Genomic DNA, 9,729 nt, shown 5'->3' with positions numbered 1-9,729 from the left:
CTATTCCTCTTCTATTTTGTCAAGAAATAATTGTAATCTTTTATTCCTTAAATCTTAAGGAATGTTAAAGAATCATAAGTAACAAATATTCTTTGTAAATGGTGAAAATTATAAGGAATGTTAAGGAATTAGTTATTCCCACCCATTCACTTGGTCACCATTTGGAGCCTACTTTAAATATTAAATATTTTTTCTCTTTGCCGTGTGTCTACAAATTGCATTAAACTCTCGATCGTGTCTGGATCCGGATTTGGACACAGCGGATACACAAATAAATGAGAATGGTAAATTGGTATAGCTTTGTATTATATGATCTGTGTCGCTGTGCGTTGTGTGTGTGCTTATATAAAAGATTTATAATGAAGAATTACAAGGGATTTTCTCCAAAAAAAAAACAGTACAAGGGATATGATAGGATAACTCAATATATACAGTTTCCAAGAATTGCTTATTGCACAGTTAATAATGAAACACCACATAAATAGATTGCTTTCATAAAAGACAACCACATAAATAGAAAACACACAAAAACGTACAACCTACGAACCCGAAGTTATAACCAGTTCATTGACAAGTTCCGGGTGGGCCTTAGCTAGGGGAATCCATGCGTACATTTCATGCTGTCGTCGATGCATGGCAGAGTATTAGCATATACTGTGGTAAATTAAAATGAAGGAAAAGTTAATATATACTTTTCCGCTTTAAATTAAGTGTTGTTTATTGATTTTAATGCATTTTTTACTTAATTCATACAATAAATTCTATAAAAAATTAATAATTAAATAAAAACGAAACTGCATATTTAACTATTTTTTTAATTTGTGTGAAAACCTAAAACAGAAAGAGTTAAAAATACAATAAATGTTCACAAAAATATATATTAAAATAAACTTTGTTCCCATTATGCCGCATCATCTTTAGATGTTCTAATTTTATGACACCATCACAAATAACTAAATTTCATTATTATAATCTTAGTTCCACAAATTCAACATTATAAATTACAACAGTTAAAATGACACAATGAAGCTATTTAATTTTGTGATAATACACATGTACTTAACTGTGTTGAATCTTATTAACAAGTTGAAAAAGATGAAATTGGCTAAAATTTGCCACATGATTATCCAATTTAAGTGAATATATTATGATTCTGCAATTTCAGCACAAAATTATTATTTGTTTTGATTTCTAAAAAGTATATAAATTATAAATAGTTTATAATTGTTAAAGAGAATATTTCAGACTTTTATTTTAGATGCATTCAAACTCTTAGTTTCAATTGCATTCAAGACAGTGCCGGTCCTAAGCGTTGTGGCGCCTAAAGCGAACCAACAAAATAATGCCCTCTAAAAACAATAATTTTTTCACTTTATCTTTCTAAACCAAACAAAAATTTGTATTTTCATGATGCAGAAATTACATCAAAAAACTAATAGATTGATCTAAAATAAAAAATAATAATTTCTACAACTGTCTTCGGTTGTAGCCACTTATTCGTCTTGTAACCACTTAATTGAGTTATTATTTTGTTTTCAATAACACTTACTAAAAAATGCATGAAAATGATAATAGTGTTATAATTAATTCAAATGAAAAATATATAATCGGGTAAATACAACAGTAGAGAACATCATTTTGCAACTGGTTTATATAATTAGTTTGTAAATTTAATGAATCTTTCAAATTGTCAAAGTTCCAAGAGAGAGTATTTGGATTCAAAAATAAATTTCATGTTTATTTTTAGCTTTTAAAGATACAAAAAAAGTAATTGGGTGAAAATATACGATAATTAGTAGAAGAAAAAAAAATACATGAGTGTAGACTTTAGAAAAGGATATTAGATTTTTGTTTATAGTTGGTTTGTTTTAGTTTATATGACTACGATAAAAGAATCATTTAATAAATTATATAAACATGGAAACTACGATTATCAATAAAGGAATCAAAATCTGTCAGATTCTCTAACATATTAGAAAAAGAATATTAAAAAAAGGTAAAACTTAAGAATCGAACTTGCACACGTAAGGGAAAACCAATAGCTTCAACCACTAGGCCAATGAGAAAATTTTGTCAATAACTTGGCGCCCCTAACTTATATCAGAATATTGGCGCCTAAAACCCTAGCTTCACGGGCTTTAGCCCAGGGCCGGCTCTGATTCAAGATATCTACCTTTCTAATACATTTTAGATCTGCATCCAATACTGTATCTAGTTAACCAAACAAAAAAATATCTAACATATTGCATTTAGATACAGTAATTGGATGAGCAAATGAACAGTACCATAGCTTGTTGTTTTTGTCGCTGTTTTTGCTGCTTGATCGGGATGGATTTTGGACGGCTTATGTTGAGTGTTTTTTTGTCCACTGTGGTGTGACCAGCTCGGTGAAGCTGTAATTTCGGAATTCCCATTTCTTTCCAAGTTCCTCCTCGTGGTCATCGTCTCTTTTGTTCCACCTACGCATTACACATGACATTATAGACAGTAAATGGTTAGTCTACATCTAATAGAGGTTGAAGACTCACTTAATTTACGGTGTTCCATATGACCATCAACATACAGTGAAAATATGATAAAAAGAATATAGAAAATTGTGGACGAGAGCATAGCGCCCGCCATCTTAATACTAGAGAGTGATAATCACTCTGATTACATTTCAAGCATTTATATAAGATTGGAGGAGAGGTGGGGTTGACGCTGTGAACGACTTGTGTTTGTATTAGCTTGACGCGTCTTAAGGTTTACTCCGTCATTTGGGTTGGAATTGCGTTCTTTATGTGGGCTAACTTTGTATTTTTTTTTTTTCCAGTTTTATTAATTTCAACAATAATAAAATATTACTACAAAAACTCACAATAGCAACTGCTAAAAAGTAAATAAAATATGGGCAGTTCACCAATATTCTAAATGGACTTGCCACGTTTAACGACGTTGAGAAGAAGTTAAGAAGCCAGCAAGAGACTACGGTAGACAGCATTTTATTGAGACCGTGAAAAACATGTTTAGAGCTTTTGAATAGGGCTGTTTTAGACCAGTACATTTACCATACAAGAACAAACGATATTTTGATAGATTGCTGAAAGTAATGAATTGGAAGAAGTATTATTGACTCTCACGAAGAATAGATTATAATAGAATGAGTTTGTATCTTTATTAAACACGTACCTTACGATGTAGTTGAAGTCTTGGAGGATATGGTAGAGACCAGGCCACACCTAAAAGAAAAAAAAGAGGTTGAGATCAAAGAGAGAAAATGAAGATAGGGACGACATATAGTTTGTTATTTGTGCGTTTTGTGTTTTAGTGGTGTCATGTTTTAGTTTACTCGGTCAAGTGGGTTGCTTTGCATTGACTTATCACATTATAATGCCCCTCACAATTTTTTTATTTCAGAAGAGATTCTCTTGTGTATATACGGTGAAGCTGAAGAATAAAATTCTTTGAGGTGTTTATGTACCAGTTGTGAAGTATTATATGAAATAATAATAGAAATGATACAGGAATCAAAGCTGTGAAAGTGCTTATTAGGTGGAGTTAAAGTATGAAGACTAAATGATAAAGACAACCTAGAGAGGGTTTGTGAAGAAAAATGTATTTCGAAAGGGTGTTAGAATTTGAAGGAGTTTCATTTTCTCTAATGAAAAAATTTCTTAATTTTTTGTAGAGAAAATGAAAAAGAATTTTCACAAATTAGTTATATCTCTTTTTGTGGAGGGTTAACTACGAACCTATTGAGTTAAATAGGTCTGCAAAACATTGTATGTGTTTAACACAATAAAAAAAAAATCGGTAAAAGAAGAATTTCAGCAAAAGAATTTTGGGAAAATTGCCAAAACGGAACAAAAATTTAGCATGGTTGTCCCTTTGGTATAAAACCAATTTTGTCCATTTTGTCTCCCTTTTACCCTTTTCCTTTCTGAAATTTAATAAAATAAATAGTTTAATGAATCAAAAAAATTACTAAAAATATAAACAATTAATAAAACACCGATATACACAAACACATATATTTTTTTGGTTGAAAAACTTGATAAATAAAAATTTTAAATTTTGCTCTACTAAAAGTATAACTCGTCTTCTACGGAAAATGAGTTAGTAGAAAACGAATTCCTGAATAAACAAGTCCATCTACCTTTTTTAGAACGAAAAATCTACTTTTAATTAAAATTCTAAATATGAGGAATGCGAATTCTACTAATGGTAAAAATATCTACTTTTCTCTCAAATTCAGTTTCTACTTTTATGAAGTATCTAAAATTTTGGGAATGTGAAATCTAAGTACAACACGTACGTCTACATGAGGTAGAAATTGCATTTAAGATTTTTGTCATGGTTCTACTCATTGTAGAAGGTGCCTTCTACGGATAAGAAAACCTGTTTTTTCGAAAATTAAGGAAGTTTCTGTTAAGAAAATATTCTAAAAATATTATAACTTCCTAAAACGTGTTTTGATCGATTTGCTTTGCCAAAATATAAAAAAACAATTTTTTCTTTTCTTCTTCGTCAATATATGATTTCTCTATAATTTGTCTTGTGATTTTCACAAACTCTTGTTCTATGATGCATATTTATACAACATGTGGTGTTTGGGAATTTGGTTCAACCACTGGATGAGTTTTTTCGGCTGATGACAAAGGGGGTAGGCTACTGTTATTGGAATCAAGTTCTACATTAGAAGATTTTAAAAGAATGGTTGTGGAGGATTTTGATATGGAAGAAGATTAGGGTTAGTACGGATATTTGGTTCCGTACTTCAGTATCTTTTGTTCCTTTTTTAAATTTTTTTTATTTCTTTTGCTTTTCAAAAACATTTTATTTTTATCTTTTTCATTAAACTTTTAAAAATGGTTTTAATATATATTTAATTTGATTAATGAACGGTTAGTTTTGGCATTATAAAAAATATTATAGTATATAGACAACTTAGTGATGGTATTATACTAAGGGGACAACCATCCTAAATTTTTGTTCCGTTTTGGCAATTTTCTCAAGAATTTTTAGGTTTTTGTAAGAAAGCAAAAATTAAAAGATAAAAAGTTTTGTTAAAAGATTTTTAGGTTGTGTAAACGTGAAAGGGTAGATCGGTAAATCAGTGTGTGTCTTGAGCTTATTGGAAAATTCAAAATCGTTTTAGGTAAAAACTTGTAAATGCATTTAGAAATGAACTAGTAATATTTTTTTTTTAATTTTTGTTCTTGTTCTTTGATATCTTGCATATTTCCATTGTTTTATTCATTCACCCATGTGCATTTTGATCATATAGACTAGGATTTAGCCATGTTTAGGTTGCATTTCGCATACATGAATCTTTATCAGGTATTGGAGTATACCACATAGAGTTCTCGGAGACATTTGGGTGTGTTTAGAGCTCGAAAGAGGTGTAAAGATGATCATTGGACGAGCAGAGCGTTGGGAGCGACTTCCCAGAGCGACACCGTCAAGTCGCTCTGACCTGCCTTATCAGAGCGACCTTACCAGAGCGATGCGGAGGAGTCGCTCGCCATTTCATCCCGGTGGAAGCCGAAAACTGACCCGGATCGACCTATCAGAGCGACCACTCCAGGTCGCTCCCGAAGCCCAGAGCGACTTGGCCAGAGTGACACCCGGAGGTCGCTCGCGTTTCTATCGCGTGACGACAACACAATGGAGCCGGAGCTACCTCTCAGAGCGACCCACTAAGGTCGCTCCCGAAGCCTGGAGCGACCTTACCAGAGTGACGCGGAGAAGTCGCTCGCATTTTCATCGCTCGGAGACACGAAAACGGGCCCGGAGCGACGTCTTTGCAGCGACCCCTCCAGGTCGCTCCCGAAGCCTGGAGCGACCTCTCGGAGCGACTACTAGAAGTCGCTGCGCGCCTATTGTTTGATCGAATTCATGTTTACTCAAGGGCCTTTTGGTCATTTCATTATGCACGTTGTTTACTTTTTAAACCTATGTTTAAGTATCGTTTGTAAGCCATCAGGGGCTGGATATCTTTTGTTATAAAGGAAACCACCAAAAACCTTGGAAAAGTTGATCTCTTTGATTCATTGATCACATGTTCTACTGTTGATTTCTATTCTATTATCTGTATTTTCTCTAAATGATTAATCTGAAACTCAATATGGGTTTAAGAGGAATAATGAAGAGTAGTGAGTAATCACCTTTTGAATTCATGGGTTAGGGAGATTAAGGGTGATTAGGTTTGTTCTAGGATGTTTTAGTGTAGATCATTCTTGTTCCTTGCTAGTAGAGTATTCATAATGCATCTTATGAGTTGGCCACTCAAAAGTTGATCTTTAGACATTTTCCACCCACAAGGTGTTTGATGAAATGTCTGAGACAACTCTCCTAAGCTTTTAACATACTTTACCAAAGACATTTGTTTTTAAAGGTGTTAAGATAGACAATAGACTTGTTAGTAATGATTGCTTTCATATTATTCAACCAAAGACATTTGATGTTTGAGATATGTTAGTAAATGAACATTCATCTAGACATAGAGTTTGTTTAAGATGGTGTCTAAGCTTAAGGTTGATAGTTTGATTGATCGTTTGCCATCCTTAGTTCGAAACTTGATCACCCAAGGTCTAATCCCTATGCCCATGAGTTCTCTTTTCCCTTAGTAAAGAAAGTTGTTTCATTTATCATTAATCATTAGTTTGGAAACCTCTTAAATTATCGGTTGCACTTAGATTAAGTGAGTACTTGCATTCTCATTGCTTTGAAATCCCTTAGAATTGGTTCGACAATCATTTATATTACAACATTTTTCTTAGGAGCCTTGAAAACCCCTAATATCAAATTGGCGCCGTTACCAAATTCTGAGTAGATTTAAACATTGAGATTTAGTCACTTGCTTGAGACTAAGTCATTTTTTTTTTGTTACTGATTCTTCTTCTTCACCTACCTTTCACTTTCAGGTGTATGAACTTGAGGAGCAGGGGTCCATCAAACCTAGTTCCAATAGTAGCAGACATCAGAGCTTTCGAGAGGGAGTGTGCTAGAGCTAGAAGAGAAGAAGAACAACAAGCCCACTGGCAGAGATTGGATATTGATATGGCAGATCAACCGCAAGGGACAGAACACCAACCGCGGGCAGCTCGACCCATTGGTACTTATGACCGGCCCAACATTCATGGTCATAAACTGGGAATCCGAGCATCGGCTGTGGCAGCCAACAACTTTTAGGTCAAGTCAGGACTCCTCAATGTGATCGAGAACAACAAGCATCATGGCTTGGCTCTAGAGGACCCATTTGATCACTTGGATAGGTTCGACAGCTACTGTGGGTTGTTAAAAACCAATGGTGTGTCTGAGGATGCCTTGAAGCTGAAGTTATTCCCTTTCTCTTTGGGGGATAAGGCACGTCAGTGGGAGAAGTCTCTACCCAGCGACTCTATCACTACTTGGGATGAGTGCAAGAGAGCATTCTTAGAGAAATTCTTCTCATCCTCAAGAACTGCTAAGCTGAGAAATGAGATCTCCAGTTTCCAACAGAAGAACTTGGAAGGATTCAGTGAAGCCTGGGAGAGATTCAAAGCCTATCAAACCAAATGCCCACATCATGGTTTCTCTAAGGAGAGCTTGCTCAGTACCTTCTACAGAGGTGCCCTTCTTAAGTACAAAGCCAGATTGAATACAGTTAGCAATGGGTTCTTCTTGGGAAGAACTGAAGATGATGCAGAAGAGCTGGTTGACAACATGGTGAAGAGTGATGCAGTCTACAGTGCAGATCATGACAGAGGCAGTAGGGGTGATGATAAGCAGACGAGGAAAGAGATCAAAGCTTTGGAAGACAAGATCGACCTACTCATTGCTGAAAAAGCCACCCAAGAGCAGCTGAAGTTTGTTGGTAACTCCAAGCAGGACGATCCACCTGTTGTCCATGAGGTTGAGGGTTTGGAAGGTCAGGAAGAGCTATGTTTCATCAACAACAATGGTAGCTGGTACAAAAAAGAGCCCAACTTTCAGTACAACAACTACCAACAGAAATCCTACCCCAACAACCAACAGAGTGGTTATCCGCCTAGAAACAACCAGCAAGGCAGCTATCAGCCTCAGTAAAACCCCTTGTCTGGTTCCTCTGCTCTTCAAGAGAGCAGCACTGATACCTTGCTGAAACAAATCTTGGAGTCTCAGACTAGAAGTGAGAAGCATGTTGGTTATGAGTTGAAGAACCTTCATTCAAAGATTGATGGGAACTACAATGAATTCAACAACAAATTCTCACATCTTGCTTCTACAGTCAAGAATTTAGAGAATCAGTTTGCTTCCATGAACACTCACCAGAATCGCCAGCAAGGATATCTACCTGGAAAATCTGACCAAAACCCCAAGGAGGCCAAAGCTATCATCCTTAGGAGTGGTAAGCAGTTACCTCCTACAACCCTCACCAGGGATGTTGAGAAACTAGGTGAGGAGGTGGCCATCAACTTAGATGATGATGTGGTAATTGTTGATGAGAAGACCAATGATGAGATTTTGGGGAAGATTATGGAAGCTAAAGGTAAAGAAAAGGTTGGGGAAGAAAAGAAAACAGTGAAAGATGGTGAAGTTGTTGCTCCAGCAAGTGAGAATTCTTTTGTTCTTCCTCCCTATGAACCCAAACTACTATTTCCTGGTAGATTCAAGAGGCAGCTGCTAGAGAAGTACAAGGCTCTGTTTGAGAAGCAAATGAGTGAAGCTCAGGTTGCAATGCCCATCATCGATGCTTTCATGTTGATTCCTCAATACAATAAGTTCCTGAAAGATGTTGTAGCTGCAAAGAAAAAGGAGATGGAAAGCATGATGATTCTTACCCATGAGTGCAGTGCCATCATCCAGAGGCTTGATGTTCCAGAGAAGTTAGAGGATCCAGGATGCTTCACATTACCTTGTGCTCTTGGACCTATGGTATTTGAGAAATGTCTCTGCGATTTGAGAGCTAGTGTCAGCGTGATGCCTTTGTCTGTTGCAAAGAAACTTGGATTCACTCAGTACAAGAAGTGTAGACTCTCCCTGGTGTTAGCTGATCGTTCAGTGAAGTACCCTGTGGGCATCTTAGAGGACCTCCTTGTGAAGATTGGAAGGTATGAGATACCTACAGATTTTGTGGTGCTTGAGATGGGTAAGGAGCCTCAAGAGCCATTGATTCTAGGAAGGCCATTCTTAGCTACAGTAGGAGCTATTGTTAATGTGAAGGAAGGCACGATTGATCTCCATTTGAGTAAAGAGAACATCCTCCACTTTGACATCAAGGGGAAAATGAGAAAACCAACTGTGTTCGGGCAAGCCTTCTACATTGAAGAGTTACCACCTGAGGATGACGAGGAGGGAGCATCTCCCTCTACTCATTCCCCATAGAAGGTAACCCACCACTTTCCCTTATATATACCAGTTCATATTTTGCATTTTAGTTGTCTTTTGGGTATCTCTCTCTCACTCACACAGAGACTGTGTGATTTAAGTGTGGGGGAGATACCAAGTATTTGATCACGTTTGCTTTGATGATTTTGAGTCTCATGCATTGCATTATACATATATATTTGCATAAAAATCATTTAGTTTGCATCATTTGCATTTATAGGAGAGTCTAGAGCATATAGGTTGCATTTACTTGCATTGGGAGCAAGGATTTGAAATGCCTTATAAAGAACATTACTTTGCACCTGAGTAGCTTATGCACCTCTTAAAAAGACTTGTATGCTTCGAGCCTTGAAAACTCTTCCTGAAACTTGTTGATTGCTGAAACTCAATCTTTGAAGC

General features: G+C 35.8%; 1 long non-coding RNA gene and 1 other non-coding gene across 2 annotated transcripts; both read right to left on the bottom strand.

Moving 5' to 3' along the window:
• Positions 1-336: 336 nt before the first annotated feature.
• Positions 337-3,132, bottom strand: LOC125591767. The gene is made up of 3 exons (XR_007327877.1): positions 2,529-3,132; positions 2,286-2,459; positions 337-654 (listed from the first exon to the last, which is right to left on the bottom strand). It is a non-coding gene; the product is annotated as an uncharacterized LOC125591767 (long non-coding RNA).
• A 4,317-nt stretch (positions 3,133-7,449) lies between these two features.
• Positions 7,450-7,556, bottom strand: LOC125592092. Its single transcript, XR_007327942.1, has one exon. It is a non-coding gene; the product is annotated as a small nucleolar RNA R71 (small nucleolar RNA).
• Between the last annotated feature and the right edge of the window lie 2,173 nt (positions 7,557-9,729).

The sequence above is a fragment of the Brassica napus genome, chromosome C8 (assembly GCF_020379485.1).
Source record: "Brassica napus cultivar Da-Ae chromosome C8, Da-Ae, whole genome shotgun sequence".
In the NCBI taxonomy this organism is placed as follows: Eukaryota; Viridiplantae; Streptophyta; class Magnoliopsida; order Brassicales; family Brassicaceae; genus Brassica; species Brassica napus.
This window is presented reverse-complemented; position numbering and strand designations above follow the sequence as displayed.